Source organism: Pinus tabuliformis, chromosome X, assembly GCF_031772625.1.
Source record: "Pinus tabuliformis cultivar Carrire ecotype Pingquan chromosome X, CPIR1, whole genome shotgun sequence".
NCBI lineage: Eukaryota > Viridiplantae > Streptophyta > Pinopsida > Pinales > Pinaceae > Pinus > Pinus tabuliformis.
Window position 1 is genome coordinate 1,655,226,993 of NC_142308.1, and position 14,195 is coordinate 1,655,241,187.

The following is a 14,195-nucleotide window of genomic DNA, read 5'->3' on the forward strand; positions in this document are numbered from 1 at the left end:
GTTTCTTCCCAATTTTTCCCTAGTCATTGCTGACCAGTACCTCTTTATTTTTGTCAAGCTTGAGGAGGATAACATATGCTTGTTCTATAATTTTCCCTTCGGGCAAACCCATCGCTATGTTTTAACGAGCCTAGCGATAGTGAAACTCGTTCTCGTCTAAAGACAAGTTTGTCACTATTTAATGTTTTTAACGAGTCTAACGACAAAGATAACTCGGTCCTTTTCATTTTTAGAGAGTCTGAAAAGGTACGTAAAGTCAACTCCGAAAGTTCTTTTTCTTCATCTAATCCCTTAAGTCCGAAAAAGTATAAAACAATACAAAAGGGATGAATTTTCGATAGTTTTTACGAGCCGAATAAAACAAGCGCTCGATCTTTTTGTGCAATAATCCCTCAGGTCCAAAAAGATTAAAATCTAGAGGAGGGATAGCATTTCCGGTCGCTTTAATGAGCTGGAAGGCCAAAACTCGGCAATCTTTTCATATTTTACGAGTCAGATGAAAAGAGCTTAAAGAAGACTTGTCTTTTGAGGAACGAGTGATAAAACGGGTTAGCAGCTGATTCCAGGTAAAGGTTGGAATTTTCCAATCACGGCAGTGTCACAAGGATGGCTAGTGAAATCACTCTTCGCAGCTGTTCCTCAAAATGGGTAAACAATCATATGGAGGTGAACGATCGGCCAATGGAAAAGTGGAGTTGACGGTGCAAACATGACCAAGGCTTTAATGGCTGATAATGTTACATTCACGGTGGTTATTTACCGGAGGATAGTTCATTTTTTAACGAGCTTAAACGCGGAAAAACACTGCTCGATCTTATGTTTATTTTTTAACGAGCATGAACTATGTGCTAAAACTGCTCGATCTTATGTTTATTTTTTAACGAGCATGAACTATGTGCTAAAACTGCTCGATTATCCAGTCATATGATAAGAATGTCTCATGTAAGATGCCATTTTTTATGGAGCTTGCGCCTTACCAAAGCTATGCCCCGCATCCTTTCGTTATGCAAGTTCGGAAACGACTAATCCTACGAGTTTAAAGGGTTAGACCTACAGGTTTAAAGGGAGGACCTAAAATTTAAAAAAATAAATAGCCGCTCCTTGCTTGCACTCCAAAAGGTTTGCATGCCCCCAGGTATAAAATACGATTTCAAGGTTACCCCTCAATTTGCAGATAAAACATTTGTTCTACCAGGAAAGGCCTACCTCTTTCAGGTTACCCAAAGATTGTTTCATCAATGCAGCGAACAAAACACTTCTTCGGCGATGTCTACCGAGATAGACAAAGGTGAGTGACAACGAGCACCAAAAACATAACTTTGACAAAAGAATCTTATTCTAGAATAACCCCTCTTCCAAGACGGACGGGGTACAGACTAGTCATATTCTCCCACGGAAACCTACCCTATACCCAAATTTTTCCTGCCGAAGCAGACTAGGACGCATGCCCCCTGGGTTCCAGTCATATCCTTCCGAATTACTCGCGCTCATCGGGAGGACGGACCGTGGGTTGAGACATTTCTTGCGTGAAGAGACCATTTAGGGATGGTATATGACTATTTGCGATGCGTGATCCGGGAAATGAAAGCTGGTCCACGAGCTTGACCACTCTTCCTTCGTGCGGAAAACACATTACTCTAAAGAGTGAGGAGACGATGGCTCCCATGCAATATATATAGTCTCGTCCAAAGAGTAGGTTATAATCCAAGGGTCCTTGAACGACCATCACGTTCATTTGAACGGTCTTCCCTTTCAATGTGATAGGCACATTGGGGAGGATCCCTAAAGGTCGACTGGTTCCTTTATCAAAGCCTGTCAGATTTCTCATCAGGGAAAATTTTAAGAACCTCCCCTAAATTTATAAATATAATAAATGGGCGAATCTCCATGGTATATAGGAAAAATGGAAGGCGATTTTATCAATAATATAATATGTATATATAATTTTTTGGCGAATCTCTCACCAGGCATGGCGAATATTTTACTCAATTATAAAATCTTGTAAGATCTTAGCGAGTCTTTCACTAAATAATAAAACTTTGTAAAGTCCTAGTGAATCTTAGCATAGGCTACATGCTAGTTTAATTCCCCCATTTAAATAGGCTACATTCCAGGTGAATACCATGGGTCAATACCATGTGCCATTTTGGTGAATACCATGGGTCAATACCATGTGCCATTTTTATTTTTATTAATTCTAATATTAGGGTTCATAATGGTTTTTTGCATGGTATTAATAACAATCTAGTCCATGGTATTTGTCCCATAGTATTTTGGCCATAGGTTTCACCTAAATATAACTCATTTTTTTGAGTGTTCGTAAATATAAGGTGACTTATGGAGTAAATATAAAAAAATGTTTTATTTGTTTACCATACCTCTCGTTTATTTATATTTTTATTAATTTACCATACCTCTTTTACAAATATGGTATTTGGCCCATAGGATTCACTTAAATAAAACCTCTTTATTGAGCCTTCATAAATAGAACGAGGGTTATGGACTAAATATAAAAAGAGGTTTTATTTATTTACGATACGTCTAGTTTATTTATATTTTTATTTATTTACCATACCTTTTGAGTAAGTATAAAAAGACGTTTTATTTATTTACCATACCTCCACTTTACTTATATTTTTATTTGTTTACACCCTTACATGTATATAAGGTGACTTATGGAGTAAATATAAAAAATATTTTATTTATTTACCATACCTCTCATTTATTTTTATTTATATTTTTATTTATTTACTATACCTTTTGAGCAAGTATAAAAAGACGTTTTATTTATTTACCATACCTCCACTTTACTTATATTTTTATTTGTTTACACCCTTACATGTATATAAGTTGACTTATGGAGTAAATATAAAAAATGTTTTATTTATTTACCATACCTCTCATTTATTTATATTTTTATTAATTTACCATACCTCTTTTATAAATATGGTGTTTGGCCCTTAGGATTCACTTAAATAAAACCTATTCTTGAAAATAGGCGAATGGATTCACTTAAATAAAACCTATTCTTGAAAATGGGCGAATGGAAGGTTGTAAGTCCTAATTTCAAGGGCTAAATTTACCTTTTTTACCCTCTCCCTTAAAATAAGGTGGGCTATTTGAGGTGATTTGTAAAAATGTACTATGATACAAAATATTCGCCCACTAAAAATTTAAAACCCCTTAATTTCACCAAAAGGCGAACATTCACCCCTAAAATTATCCTTGTTTCTCATTTCAGGCAAAAGCGCTGGCGAACCAAGCGCTTTCCAAGCAGTGGAGGAAAGGATACTCACAGATGCCCCTTCATCAATGATGGTGCCAGCCATGACCATTCTGTATATTTGGACGATAATTCTGAATGGTATGCTTGCTGGCAAACGGGGTCTGCCTAGTTGGTTCCAGTCGAAGGAGACAACTAGGTTGCTTGGTGGTGGGACCGAGTAAACGGCCGGGTATCGATCTGACGAACTTCCTTCCTGCGATAAAGGAATGGGGGGAGTGCCCCCGTGCTCGTCGGAGTCTGTGCTGATGAATAGAATTTGGATGGTGTCATCTTTATTCTCTTCAGTGACTGTATCATTCGAAGACAAATCCTTTAAAGGCAAGGCCGGGTCAACTGCCGCCTCGACCTTTTGACTTTCGTCAGGTATGGATTCAACTGGTTCATCTTCAATGACCGGCGCTTCAGCTGACCACTTGAGCGGGCCAGCTAGATTTTCAACTAACGAAGGAGTCGGCAAGAGTTTTTTATATCCAGGAGGAAGTCGTAACGGTGAAACCGGACGATCATCCAAAACTCTTTTCGCTTCGTCTAAGAAGGGACAACGGTGGATGGCGTGGTTGCCTTCGCACAGTCTACAGGGAGATCTAGCTCTCCCTTTTTGTCCAAGGACTTCACTCTCGCTAGTTGACAGTATGCATTCAACATGGCTATCAGAGGTTGATGCCACCAGATTGTGCAAACGGGGAGACCAGTCCCTTAGTATCCGAGGGATGTAGGGATAATCTCTGTGGAAGTGGTCTCCCTTGCATATGACACACGGCGATTTAGGCCTAGTCAGTGCTGTGTGTGGATTTTTGTCAGACGACACTTGTTTTCCCCCAGTCGCTTTTGGCTCCTTCTTCTTCTTCTCTTTCTTCTTCTTTTCCTTCTTATCCTTAGGAACTTGGTTTTTTTTTTTACCAGTTACGTCAAGCGAAGAGGAAGGAGGAGAGGAAGAATTGGAGGAAGTAGAAGGCTGGTGGGCAACTCTGGACTGGTCTAACTGTTGACTCAACTGTTCAGGAATAGTGGTGTTCTAAACGACATTGGTTGAGAAGAGCCAGACCGGCAAGCCAATTGTCAGTCCTGGAAGCAACAATGTGGCCATATGGGGCGCACCAACATCTCCCCAATAGGAGAAGGGACTAGGATTTCCACCAAGGGGAATTCCTTGGTTGGTGGGTTCCATTTTCTCAACTAAAAGATCAACACAGGAAAAAGGGGTGATTGTTCCGTTTAAAATAATTTTTAACGACGCTTTAGACACAACTTGCTTTTTCAATTTTAAAGAGTTGAGAAAAAGCTAAAGATGACTCTAGTCTCCTTCGATGTTTTAACGAGCCCGAAGTGACAAATGCTCGGATGGAATTTTTCCATTATAGATTCTAAAAAAGGTCAAAAGGAACTGCTCTGGAGTTCTAGGTAGAGGGTGTGCCAAACTTTTTGCAAAACCGCAGAATACTTTTTAAGGTACAGGCGGTCAATCTTCCCGAATGCTGTGTTCAGTGCATTGCGATCAGTAGGGCGGCCGACACGGCTTCCTAAGGATAAAGATTTTATGCCTATAGGGGTCTCTCAATATACACTCGACGGTACGTGGGAGCACAATCCGTACTGGCGTTATCGTCTCTCAGGAGGAATCACCCAACCATCAGTGACATCGACAGTCACCAGGTTTTACGACGCTGGAACACGTCTCTAGCCTAGACCTCTATGTTGTGCGTTATGTTACAAAGCGTTGTTAAGTTCATTCAATTTATTTTAGGTTGATCTTTCTTAGAAGTTTTCCTTTTTGGATCACCACGAGATGTATGATACAATTCCTAAATGCAGTCTAAAGATGATAAGCAAGCTTTTATATCTTTTCAACAATGAAAATCCTAGCTACAAGGGAAAAGGAAGATAGATACTTTTCTCAAAGAGCATAGAGCACACTGTAATGCACTTTTCCCTAAATCAAAGCATGCAAACTATCAAAATGCAAATGCACAAATGCATGTATTTGTTTTCACTTCCTTAATATTGATGCCTAAAAAGAAAGCTGTTGTACAAATTTGAATTCGATTTCAAGTGAAAACATAAACAAGTTCCTTTTTCAAAATCAAAAAGACGATTACGACACTTTGATTTACTTGTTTCGACACTAGAAATGCATAAATTCAAACCAAACGACAAAAGTAAAAGCTCAATCAACTGTGAACAGCAAACAAACTCACTCCTAAGATCAAAACGACACTTATGACAGGTCTAAATCTAAGGGCGACAGTATGACTAGTTTACTTTTGTAATGGGAAACTGCAAATGATGTAACAAATACACAAAGAACAAATACAGTTTCTTTATACAACTGAGGTGGAATTGAGGCAAAGAAAAGGGGTTTTAGATAGGTACACTGACTGATAACAGGCTGCAAAAATCAGAGATGAAACTGAGCAAAAGGAAGCAGGGAACCACAACTGCACAAGGCAAGGGCTGATCAGTGCACCCTCAGCACAGAGAAACTAAACTTCAGCGCAGGTAGCCTTCACGAGACCTGTGTTGAAATGCAGAACCTCTTCACAGAGTCTGCGCTGAAGCAGAAACGAGAGTTGTTTCTGGGTTCTGGGTTACGGTTTGCAGTTAAATCTACAGTTTTTGGCCAGATAAAAGCTATCAATTAGGTACAATTAGGAGGATGATTTAAAGGAGGACTAAGATCTATCACAAAGGGCTGTTAGATCACTTGTGGATCAGTTTGTTCAGATCATAAAAACAGGCCCAGTGAGTGGACTAGAGTGGCAGATCTCTACTTTGCATTTGAAAATGGCAAATGCATTTCGATTCGACACTCCTGAGTTTATGAGAAGAACAACAATAGAAACACAAATAAACTAACAAGATACTCTCCCCAGCGGAGTCGCAAATTTGTTGTTGGGAAAAGTATCCAATTTGGAATGCCCCTATCCCACTCTAAGAGGTGATAGTGCCTTAGCAACAAACAGGTAAACTTATTTGAGTATTCTTCTTTATGAAATGTAAGTGAGGAAGAAGGATCTAACTAACATGTATCTTCTGCTAGTTTGTCGATCCAAATCACTCCCCTCTTCAGTAGCTCCCAGCTTCTTGCTCCTTCACCGGCCCAGCTTCACCGAATTCCTGTAAGATCACAAGAGAGAGAAACTACACAAAGATACAGATATACATTCATAAAAAGCTCAAGATCAGATTAAGCTAAACATGTAAGCATAACAAAACATCATTGGTACACAACATGTAGGAGAAACTCAAATAGTTTATTGATGAAATAAGAAAGTCCAAGAGGAGATACAACCAAGTGAGTTCCTATCCAGCATCTACCTCCCAGCAAAGGAATCCCTTCCTCTCCTCCAAAAAAGCATAAATCACCCAATGTACTAATCTCAATCTCAAACCAACAGAAATTCTCTACAAAGTACAAAATTCCAGCCTCCTGAACCTCTGGTTGAGAGATCCATATATAGATGTAAGCAGAGAGGATGAGTCAGCTTATGTTTTGACTTGTGGCTCCTCTCTGTCAGTTCTTGCTTCCACTTGGAGGTTGAGAACCTCTTACTCATCACTAGTCGAATCCATTGAGGCAAGTGTCATTGGAGAAGATTCTGGAAGCTTCCAGGGTCTTTCCACCTTGTTGAATGAGCTTGCCATTTGTCATTTCCCGCTTAGCGCACCCTGGTAGTGCTTCCACCTGCGTTGCAGTGCACCTAGCCAGTGTAACTTCTACATTTCAACGCAGGCAGCTAGTGGAGCCTCTGAATTGATCCTGAATTGACTGTTTCTGAGTGGTTTTTTGGTGGAGAACTTCTGGGAGAAGCTGTCATTGGTTGACCTTGTTCCTTTAGGAGTTGTAACAACATAATTAGGGACTTTGGATCCCTTGAATTATGGACATTTCATGCTTATAGCTGTAAGGCACAAAAATGTCTATAACACATATAGTCATCATTGAGGCGTGCTTTTGTTCAATGGAAGTAAAACCTGAGTCAACCTCTCTACAATGTCTCTTGACCTTTTTTTCAGTGGCCCATCCCTGGTTGTCAGTGTCATGTTTGTCATCACATCATTTATATTGGTCCTTTGCTCGTGTCGGTTTGAGAAGGTCTCCATTGACTTCTTGCTGGCGGGTCTTGTCCTTATCGACTACGACATATTGCTTTGAGGGCAGGCCTAGAGCTGTACCCTAGCCCTATTTTCATTATTGATAGGTCACCTTGTGCTTAGCATTGATTAGTATCATGGGTCTTTGACTGAGTGGTTTCCCTTGTGTTCGACATCAGCTTTCATTATCACACATTGGGATTCGTGTAGTGCCTTGGTTTCCATTTGACCCTATTGGTGGATTCCTTGCCTCTATTTTAGCTTTCATTATTGGTTGGTTCAGAGGGTTTCTATCGTGCACTAGCTACATCTTGTGTACACCAGAAACGTGCTTCGGTTGGGTTACTACATCTTTTTCATCCGATTCCTTCCACATTATTGGCCTACGAGTTACACTCGTACTAGATTGATGAAGGATGCCTTAATGCCTTCCTTCTAGTGGATCTTTTCCTATCGACTACAACTCATTTTCTTTGGGACAAAGATCTAGAGTCCATTTGACAGTACCTTGGGGTTTGTAGTCATCAGTGGCAGATTCCTTCGCTATCGATAGTGGGAAACCATCATTGTCTCCTGATTGATAGATTCTTTCAAGTGTTCAACTCCAGCTCATTTATTCGCACTTGTTAAATTGTACTGGGTACCTTGACTCTCAATATAATTATCAATGAGTAGTCTTGCGTTTGTTAACGATATACATCAATGACCACTAATCAAACTATTTCTCATGTGGTTGACCTCAGATCATTCATTCCCATTGTGTAGAAATGTACCGCAGCAGTCGGTGAAGACCTCGGGTTGCATTAGCATATTTTGGTTCACTTGTCAATTGCTATTGTTGCTACTAGTTGACACCATCCACCTTATATGTTGCAGTTATTCACATCGACATCTTATATGTTGGCATTAAAGTTGCGATGTAGTATCATTTTATTCCACTATGTTCATTTGGTACTATTGGGATCAGTTTTTGACATTAGTGATCAGCTTCATCCTTCAGCATCATTGGTCGTCTTCTTATATGTGATATTCAAACATGTACTTTTTCAATCACAATCAGATGATCCATTATGTACTTTCAGTTCCTTTATACTTGTATACGTATTCGATCCACTTGTACTTGATATGTGGATATGCTTTACTTTTTCTAAGCATGGGTATGCCCACTTCAGACAACAGTTTCTTTCTAATCTCTTTTGATGGCTTAGCAGGCTAAATTCCGGTGAAGTCCTTCTCAGTCTCAACATGATTCTTTCCATACACTTAATACATTTCGGCCATCATGTACCCCTTCTGACCTCATATATTAGGGGGCATCTATTATAGCACCATTTACCACTCTTGGTATTTGTGATGCTTGGTTTATGGCCTAGGGCAACCCCTCCTTCCAAACTTTGTCTAAATATATTAAAAACAGTGTTTTATTACCTGTATGCTACTTTGTCGTGAGCTAAAAGCATGTAAAGGTGGGTTAGTCAATACCCAACCTGCGTATATGTATTAAAACACTTAAAAAAAATAAATTTCCTTAATTATGGGTGGAGTTCATGGGTTTTACCTGTTGATTACCTCCTATTTCCCGTGGCCCAACTGTTTCCCAACTAAAAATATAATTGGGAGAAGTATAAATAGACTTCTATGGGAAGGCCTTAAGGAAGAGAAGAGATAGAGTTATTATACTGAGATTATCCCTGACTGAGTCTGATGAATCCCTGTGCCTCATGTACTTCCCAAGCTTCAGGAAACCCTTGTTTCCCGTATTATAGATATTCTCCCTTTTGCTTGAGATATCATGGTGTTGATGATGGAAGAATATTGTCAAAGGCTAGGATACGACGAATCCGGAGGACGGTTCCACTTGGAGCTAGAAGAAGAAGACTCAGGTGAATTATCTCCATGTTATTTATAGCTTACTGCAATAAAATAAATGTTGTCTTGTTTCTGAAATTAACTATGTTTATGCATCAAATTATGTTTTAATTCATATATGAATGATGTTTTGATGTATGATCAATCATTTTTTTATATGATATAAAGTCAATTTCATGAATATGCTTTACTTCTATACTTCTATGTATGTTCGAATTGAATGATTTTCAGGTTTGAAGAACATCGGGAGTTGCAGAGGGTCTGAACCCTGCAGGACCTACTCGAACGAAGGAAATCCGGGTACAGTCGCTCTTACATAGTTTGATTATATAAGCATTTTGCCTGAGCTATATGAGTGTTTCTTGTTGTAGTTTTCTTCTGCTCTATTGGGGTTCTAACCCAAAGCCCTAGGGTACTTATTCCTGAAACAACACCCACCATTGACATCACCTCTCATATTTCAAATTTTCTTCCTTGGAAGTGGGTAGACATCTTCTACATACATTATCTTGGTCATTCTATGTTGGGTCATATCATAGAATAAACATAATACATTAAACCAATTTTTTTAATGTCGTGTTGTAGAATAGTGATCACTCGAAATTACGAATTTCTAGGATTGTACCACTTCTATGTTTGGTTCCGCAACTTGTGATAATATACTTGTTTTCACATATGCAATGTGCACTCTTCAATTGACATTATTTTTGAGGAAAAATATAATATAATATAAAAATAATTTATAATATTAACCAATAAAAAAATATTACTTATTTTTAAAAAATAATATAATATAATTTTTATAAATCATAAGCAATCATGGTACCCAAAAATGAAATATTTTATAATACTAACCAATAATTACGCCATAAGTTCCCTTTGAGAAGAACTCCCCTAGTTATAACTTTTTACTCCTCTGCACCATCAAATCTATTGTTAGGTGATTGAGAGTTCTTCCACCATTAGATTCCACTATTTTAACCGTCAACCAGATCTTGATTTGTGTAACCGTTCAATTTTTTGATCTTTAAAATAATCATAACTCATGAACATATGTCCATGGCTAGTTTCAACAAAGAAAGTGAACCAATTTCTGCTTCCTCCTGACATGCAAGTCTTCCCATCCATCGTTGTTTGTTAGCTTATGGTTTTCTCTTTGTAGGAGTTCATCTTTTTTTGGTTCTATTTTGTTCTACATCCCTTAGCATGCTCAAGAGGTTATGGGTAACAAATGACTTAGTAAGTTTTCTACTGGTAAGCTGCTCTACGGCATGGGCGCGGGCGAGTATGTAGCCTCAAGAAAACTGAAACAATCTGCTTCCTCCCATGATTGGAATTTCTCACACTTGTTTGAAAACCACATTCTTCCCCACCATGGCGAGGGCATTGTCATTGTACTTTCCGCTCTTGAAAACAAACGTTGTTGCCATCAACAAGTTGAAATTCTCTTGGCACGTAGAAACATAGATATATTGTGCTTTGCACAACATTTTGGGTTTTCCCTCTGGCCCATCAATAAGCCAGTCATCCATAACCCTCACCATGACAAAATAAGTAAAGGAAGAGTTGGCTGCAGGAAAATATGCCACCTGCATGTCCCTCATATTGGTACCCTCCAGTAAGTCATAGGAATAGAAATGAAGGTGGCTAATTTTCTCCTGCCCTAATTTCACCTTTGCCTACACTACTGTGATGTGTAGGTAAACAAAAAATAGTATAATGGTCACTGCAAATCGTTGTGGCAGAATAACCCTACTTTTCCATCTCTAAAAAAAGGAGTAGCAATGCATCAATGCAAAGAAAGAGAGAAAAAATGTGTGGTGATGAAAGTCAAGGGCCACTTTTATAAGGTGTGCTCGTGAGGAACTTTGTCTCTTTGTGTTTAAGGTTTGATTACTATTTTCTCTTTGGTCACCAAACAAGAACCAATGGATTTTCATTACAACTGTCAGATGTACAATTGTACGATAAATTGTAGCTTCCCTCTGATTTATGGACTCTGTACCACGACTATGCAACAAATGCGTGACGCTAATAGTGACCCGAAACATAACAATACAGAAATCTAAAATTCATTGTGCATGCAAAAACCTTCATTATCATTGAAGGAGCTTAAGTTGGTGATGATTTCATGTCACCTACCCTCCCTATCGATTTTTGTTTCTTTTCTGATGCAATTCTGCATTTTGTGGATTTCCACACTTTAAATGGATACACTCATCAATGTGCTTCTAGCCTATCTACAACATGTAAGCAATAATGAACTCCAATTGTGAGTGAAATTTATAATGCACCGAGTTGAGTTGTTTCCAACAATAATATTTTAAGTTTTAAATCACATTCTTGAAAATAAAAAATTAACATATACTATTTAATAATTTATTTCTTAAATAAAATTAAAAAATAAGATATAATATCTTTTGCTTATGAAATAAAAGCATATATATTCTTAATTCTTAGTATACATATTAGGTGACTTACAAAGGTTATATAAAACATTAATATTTAAATTGATCCATTTCAACTACTTTTACAATCAATAACATTACTTTCTTTAACTTAATAGATTAGATCATGCATTTTGTTCACCCCATAACACTGTCTAAAACAAGAGTAACAATGATAATGGGCATGATGAGTATTATGTTTGGGCATGGACATTTTCCATCAGATGAGTATTACTTGGAAAATATAATTCCTACTTGTCTTTGGCATGCTCATCAATTCTAGAATGAGTATATTCCTATTAGTTAGGAGTTTGTTGAGGTCTAGTTGGTTGAGAGACTCTCTCCAACTAGTTAGCCTCCTAGATTAGTGTGTGGTTGAGATATTCTCTTAACCAAGAGATTGTATGTCCAAGATAGATTAGCTATCTCGAAACATAGTTTCCTGTATTTATATTGTATCATTATTTTATATGAATATATAATTTTTGGGTGTATTAAGAAAATATTAGTTGGTATCATAGCATATATGGTCTTGGCTCCCTCATGGAAGGGCCTAGGTAAATCTTGTGAAGAATGAAGATATTTTTTTTGGGTTGAGGCCATTGTGAGGGTATTGTTGTTGGCACTATTGTGTGACTCATATGAACAATCGATATGAATTGTAGCAGCAAAGCTGATTGATGAAAGAAGAGTTTGGAATTGTGTGCAACATTGGAGGAGGTTGAACCTTTGCAATTGGAGGAGGCAAAAAACATGGTGCAACCTTTCTTTGCTTGAATAAGCATAGTGGAGCGATTCACAATTGTTGACTATTGTTTGAGTTGGCGTCTGGAATTTTGGTAGCGTGGAGTTGGTCAAATTCACATGGAGGTTTTTGTTTTGGTTGTGTTTAAGGTGAGTGACGAGACACATAGCCACGATGTGGAGCATGATGGTGGTGGACTCATGAAGTGTGGGCAATCTGGTTTGTGCAATGAGCATGTATAGATGAAGAGATGAGTAGAGGTGTGAAGGTTATGTCTGTTACATCTCTATTATGGTTTGAATCACTGTTGTGATAGGTGATCCAGTTTCTTTGATCACAGATCTGAGGTGTGTATCATTGTTGGAGATGGTATTTCTTCATTCAACCACTGTATTACCTATTGATTTTCCTGACATGCATTGCAGCCTCTCTTTGCACATAATGTGGACATGTTAAGATTTGTCATGGGGTGTGATATGAAAATGGAGGAGGAGGTCAATTTCCTCTTCCTAAAAATAAGGACCGTTCTCTGACGCTTTGCAAGGAAAAACGAGTCTTAACACAAAACAAGTTTTCCAAAAGGTCTCTTCCAGTTATGAGTTATTTTTCACATGTAAACTTAAGCATAAGAAACAAAACATCACATAACTCATACAAGAATTTATGAAGAGTAGAATAAAGGATTCGTTGATGAAGTTCACCCTTCTGGGCTACATCTTTGAGCCTGCCAACATAGCTAGACCGCTCCATATAATAAGTGGAAAAAAAGGCATAAATGTTTGTTGATAAAACATGCGGCTATTTCCCCTTCAAGGAAATGCTCTCCTGCAAAAAAATATCACATAAAAATCATGATAACCTACATTCAAACATGAAAACATTATCAACACAAGGTGTCACCTACAAAGACCATGTACTCCATTTGAAAATGAGCATACATGAGCATATAAGCACTTCAATTCCACATTGAAGGACAAATAGAAAACTTTCCTCAACAGGACATAGAGATAAAAGTATAAAATAGTTGAACCCTGCAAGTAACATCTGCTACAGTAAACTTTTGAAGGTAAGAAAACCCCTACAAGGCCTTCTCCATGCTCAAACACCTTTAAGAACTACTCCAAAACACTAATTGATCCATACACCCATGAACTTGAACCTACAAAAAGTTCCTTTAGATGTGCTCAAATCAACAAATAAAGGTCACCATTGGATCTAGAATGTCCATAAACCCCTAGATAGAATCTTTTTGAGCTCCAAAATACTGAAAACTCACAAAGATATGGCTCTACAAGCTCTCCATGTAGTTTTGTTGTTATCTGTCCTACAAATCAAACCAAAAATCTAGATCTCCTAAAAATTCAGCCTGTTTTCCACTGTAGAGGTGACAATTTCACCCTCTAATGGTGATTTTTTTTGGAAAATTAAATTTCCAAATAACCCCTCTACGTGAAAAATCAAGCCACATGGGTCATGCGGCCCAGGGCTGGGGCTGACCTCCTACCCCCACTGGAGAAACTCCCTATCGTCACGATGGTGGTTACGTGGGTACCACAGATTGGGGCTATTCCTAAACTCTCGCACCCTTTGGTTTAATACCTACAATGATCAGTCATGGTCCAATGGGATAGTCATAGGACTTGGGGCTACGGCCTAGAGCCTCGCCCCCCTCCATTAGTGCCTCCATCTGGTCCTATAGGCTCGTATATGGCAATGGGCTAAGGCCTTGAGCCCCCACCAATCCGTCAGCTCCAAA